The following is a 6,000-nucleotide window of genomic DNA, read 5'->3' on the forward strand; positions in this document are numbered from 1 at the left end:
GCGCGACTGCAGCGACTTATCTAAAATCCATTTACTGCGTGTGGATTGTCGAACAAACTGTTCAAGACATGTCAGAAATTGGTTTGAGGGACATTAGGCTGTGGACCGGAAATAGCTGGAAGTTGCGGGGGTTCAAATGTATTTTCCAATTTAGAAAACTTTATTACGACTCGAAGCTACACTATAACAAAAATATGTTTACATCAATAAATGTGAATGGTATTACGAGATTACAACAACAAAACAAAATATGATCAAAGGCTAAAATTCACACTGATGTGTCCTGCACGGTAGAACATATTCAATAACTGACTGTCTCAGATCGTGGTCAATTAAGATTTTTTTTTTCATTCCACACAAAAGTGCAAAAATACCAACTTAAACAGCAGTGACTTAGTGTTTCAACTGGACTTAACTATAAATTCATGATTAATAAAAAATAAGTTATTTAGTCTGTCCATGAAATGAGATTATGTTGTGGTACTACAGGCTGAGGGACCCCATATGTGGTTACTCGGCCACCTAGTTAGTGCAAGTCTCTGACGCCACTTCGGCGACTTTCGTGTCACTGGTGAAACGATGATAAGAACATCACAACACAGACCACCCAGTCCCATAGCTGATAAAATCTCTCACCCGGCTGAGACTCGAACCTAGGCTCCCTGAAAGTCATTCAGCCATGCTGGCTACTCAGCGATGGATGCGGACGTCTACCCATGAGACCACTTGAAAAATTACGATGACAGGAGTCACTGGGCTGGTTTTTCGAAAAGGATAATAGATCTTATGTCCATTTAGTACTGGCCCCCGTTTTGGCAAAATTAAGGCCTTTTCGGTAGTGTGGTGACAGCAACTACTGAGCACAGCTGACAGTCTAAGTTCCACGCAAGAATACCAGTCGAGGGCCACGGGAGGCCAAGTTGGAGGAGGCGAAGTTTCCTGGGTGACGGCTGGGTGTTGGTAGTGGCTGCAATGCAGTATCCTCCAGATTGGGTCGCTGCTGGGACCGTGTGATGCAGATACTAGTAGCCGCTCTACTTAGGAATTTCTTGCTGTGGCTCAGGGACTGAACTGCTGATGACTGGCCAGACGCCGCCTAAATACACGCCCAGTGGAGTGATAGCTGCTCGATGCTTGGGTGGCACAAGATTCGCAGAGACAAAGTAGTGCCTCGGACTGAGGCGCTGTTGTCTGGGATGAGCGTGCCGCCGGCGACGAGGCTGCCAACTCTCGTGATGAAACTAGAGCAGCATACGTCCGTGGTACCTGCTGGAGTTCCACTTCAAACGAGACCGCCGTGTTTCGGACACAGTTCAGCTGGTTATGGTTGATACACGGTTCCTCCTGTACTGCTGCTGTTTGGGTCTGCCAAGGGAGTGTCCCCTGCAGAGCCAGAGACTAGGCAACTAGCAGACCATGCCTGTAATGGAGGTAGCTGTGGTCGGAGGTAAAGGCGTTGGGTACATATCAAGCAGCGGAATAATCTTAAAAATAAATACAAAAAATGGGTTCTGTTACTAAGTTCAACAGGAAAATCGACCCGAATAAATTGCAAAATGCACCTATCATTCCACATTTAAATCTTCTTGGTTGATGGGATACATACGACCCACTAAAGTAATGTTTAGTTTTGAGCGTCTGTGCGTCTAAATCGCATATCTCTCTATTGCTAGCATGTAGTGACATGCTTTCTTGACTCGGAGAAAGATTGCATCGGACCATGGAGTGGACATACAGAACGCTGCGAGCCGTCAAATGGAGTGGCGTGTGTTCATAGGTGGCAATATACGGTTGTTTCACGAAAATCAGATCGAATCACCGTCTTCTCCATTCGAAGAATGTCTGGAATGACTAATTGTGTTTGCTTATACATCATGGATACTGTTTTGAAACATTACTCCACACCCCAGAAATTCTGCTGGTTAGTAGGGTACGAAATTTTTATGTTGTGGGACGTATATGCCCCAGAAAATTTCATAGAATGTAGAAAACGTTGGTGCGTGGTATGTCAAACCCACCTTAAAATATATCGGGTTGATTGTCAGGAGAATAAATGTGTTTTGATAACTGGTTTCTTATACGAGGGTTGCCCAAAAAATAATGCACCGAATTTTTTTTCTTTAACAAATATTTATTGAGAATGTGATTTTCACTCTGCAGCGGAGCGTGTGCTGATATGAAACTTCCTTGCAGATTAGAACTGTGTGCCGGACCGAGACTCGAAATCGGGACCTTTGCCTTTCGCGGGCTAGTGATCTACCAACTTAGCTACCCAAAAACGACTCACGCCCCGGCCTCATAGCTCTACTTCTGCCAGTATCTCGTCTCCTACCTTCCAAACTTCACAGAAGCTCTCCTGCAAGGTTCGCACCACTCGTCATTTGCCAAATAACATTAAAAGTCGGCCGGGCGCGGTGGTCTGGCGGTTCTGGCGCTGCAGTCCGGAACCGTGGGACTGCTACGGTCGCAGGTTCGAATCCTGCCTCGGGCATGGGTGTGTGTGATGTCCTTAGGTTAGTTAGGTTTAAGTAGTTCTAAGTTCTAGGGGACTTATGACCTAAGATGTTGAGTCCCATAGTGCTCAGAGCCATTTGAACCATTTGAACCATTAAAAGTCTGACAGATTGGCAACTAGCATTTAAACACAAATTAAAAGAATTTCTGACTGACAACTTCTTCTATTCAATAGAGGATTTTGTTGATATGAAGTAGTAATTGAAAAAAAAATTAATTATATCGCTTAAAGTAACCATATGTTAAACTGACACATTCCACATCATTACAAAACGTTGGAATTATAACCTGTGGAACCAATGTTAATGCATTGTAACAGTAGGGGACGAAAGACGACTTCCCTGTCTTACACCCTTTTTAATCCGTACGGTTCATTATTTGTCTTTCCCTGTTATTTCTCCCTCTTGGTTCTGGTACATATTGTATATTACCATTCTCTCCCTATACCTTATCCCATATCTCCCAGGATTTCGAGCGTTTTACAACATTTTAAGCTGTCAAACGCTTTGTCCAAGTCGACAAATTCTATGAACATGTCTTTATTTTTCATCAGCCTTGCTTTCATTAACAACCAGAACTTTAGATCTGGCCCCTTTACATTTCGTAAATCCAAACTGATTGTCATCTAAAAGATCCTCAATTTTCTTTTCGATTCTTCTGTATATTATTCTTGTCAGCAACTTGGATGCACGAACTGTTAAGCTGATTGTACGATAATTCTCATTCTTTTCGGCTGTTCCAAACCTGGGAATTGTGTGGTTCGTGTTCTTTCCGAAAGCTTGATGGAATACCGCCAGTCTCATACATTTTGCACACCAACGTGAATAATCGTTTTGTTGTGACTTCCCCCAGATGAAATAATGTTATCTATCCTTTCTGCCTCATTTGATTTTAAGTCTTCCAAAGCTCTTCTAAATTCTGATTCTAATACTGGAACATCTATCTCTTCTCTATCGACTCCTATTTCATCTACCATGTCATCAGATAAATACACCCCCTCATAGAGGCCTTCAGTGTTCTCTGTCCACCTATCCTATTTCTCCTCTGTATTTAACAGTGGAATTCCCTTTGCGCTCTTGAATGTTAGCGCCCTTGCTTTTAATTTCAACGAAAGTTGTTTTGCCCTTTCTGTATGCTGAGTCAGTCCTTCTGTCAACCATTTCCTTTTTCCTAAGTAACTTGTATTTCTGTATCCCTGAATTTTTCTGGACATTTTTGTTCTAATTTGTTCTCTAACTAACTTGTATTTCTGTAGCCCTGTATTTGCTGAACGTTTTTGTACTTTCTTCTTTCGTCGACGAATTGAAATATTTCTTCTGTTACCCATGGTTTCTTCGCAGTTACTTAACTGCGTTTTTCTCTTCATCCTCTCTGTCTGCCCTTTTCACATACGTCCATTTCTCTTCAACAGTAGTGCCTACTGAGTCATTCATTATCGCAGTACCTATAGCCCCAGAGAACTTCAAGCTTATGTCTTCATCCCTTAGTACTTCCTATCTCACTTCTTTGCGAAGTAATTATTCCTGACTAGTTTCTTAAACTTTAGCCTACTCTTTATTATCATCAAATTGTGATCTGAATCTATATACGCCCCTGGGTACGCCTTACAATCCAATATCTGATTTCGGAATCTCTGTCTTACAATAATGTAATCTAACTGAAATATTCCCTTATCTCCCGGCCTTTTCGAAGTATACTTCTTCCTCTTGTATTTCTTTAACCGAGTATTCGCTATTACAGGCTAAAATTATTGCAAAATTCAATTAGTTTTTCTACTCTCTCATTCCTACTAACGAGCCCATATTCTTCCGTAAACATCTCTTCCTTCCCCTATGACCGCATTACAATCCCCCACGACTATTAGCTTTTCATTTCCCTTTCCGTTCTGAATTGCCCATTAAGAATCACTTTATTTCTCGATCTTTTGCTTCCGACGTCGGCATGTATACCTGAACTATTGTTTTCAGTGTTGGCTTGCTGTCGACTCTGATTTAGAACTATGCTAACAATGAACTGCTCACAGTGACTCACTCTCTGTCCTACTTTCTTATTCATAACGAATCCTACTTCCGTTATACCATTTTCTGCTGCTGTTGATATGATGCTATACTCGTCTGACCGAAAATCTTTGTTTTCTTTCTATTTCACTTCACTTACGCCCACTATATCTCTACTGAGCCTTAGCATTTCTCTTTTCAGGTTTCAGGCTTCCCCACTGCGTTTAAGCATATGACATTCGACATCCCGACTCGTAGAATGTTATTCTTGCGTTGGTTGTTCAATCTTCTTCTAATGTTCACCTCCCCTGGAATCCCCTCCTGGTTATACGAATGGCGGGCCTAGTCTGGAATCTTTTACCAATGGAATCATGACACTTGTTGAATTAGAGGCTACATGTCCTGTGGGTACACGTTATGTGTCTTTAATGCAGTGTTTTCCATTGCCTTCTGCATCCTCATGCCACTGATCATTGCTGATTCTTCCGCCTTTTAGGGGCAGTTTCCCACCCCAAGGGCAAGAGAATGCCCTTAACCTCTGTCCGCTCCTCCGCCCTCTTTGACAAGGGCATTGATAGAGTGAGGGTGACGTCTTATATCGGAAGTCTTCGGCCGCCATTGCTGTTGATTTTTATTCAAAATTTAAGCAGTGGTTGGTCTCGAATCACGGACTGACAACTTTTTGATTGTTAATCAATGATACTATCCATATACAAGGGGTACACTATCCAGAGGTCTATAAAACAGTAACGGCGCTGCACAATGTTAGAGCCTTGTTTCAGTTGTTGTGCACGTTGTTGCAGGAAACTTTAGCTGCATCACATTTAATAATGAATGTAATAAAATTATGTTTCTAATGTGTGTTTCGCAGCATTGAAAGACCACAGGGTGCAAACGTGAAATGTTGGTAAATAAATAACCGTAATAACCAGAATGTTGAATGCAAGCATACAAAGGTGCCAGATGTCAATTTGTGGCGCGGATTACCATACCTGTTGCATGTGGTCGGTCAGTGCAGAGATGTTTAATGCTGTTTGTGGACGACGCTGATGACGACTGATGACGTCTGATGACGTCTGATGATCGACTGGGAACAGATTTGGTGATCGAGCAGGCCATGTCTACACCCTCTAGAGCATGTTGGGTTACAACAGCAGTATGTGGGAGAGAAGTATTCTGTTGGAAAACATCTCTTGGAATACTATTCATGAAAGGCTGCACGACAGGTCGAATCAGCAGATTCATGTACAGATTTGCAGTCAGGGTGCGTGGTATAACCACAAGAGTGCTCCTGCTGTCATACGAAATTCCACCGCAGACCAAACTCGAGGCGTAGGACCAGTGTGTCTAAGACTCAGACAGGCTGGTTGCACGCTCTGATCTGGCCTCCTCCTAACCAACACATGGCTATCACTGACACCGAGGCAGAACCAACTTTTATCAGAAAACACTACAGACCTACACCCTGACCTCTAAAGAGCTCTCGCTT

This window comes from Schistocerca cancellata, chromosome 1 (assembly GCF_023864275.1).
Source record: "Schistocerca cancellata isolate TAMUIC-IGC-003103 chromosome 1, iqSchCanc2.1, whole genome shotgun sequence".
Lineage (NCBI taxonomy): Eukaryota > Metazoa > Arthropoda > Insecta > Orthoptera > Acrididae > Schistocerca > Schistocerca cancellata.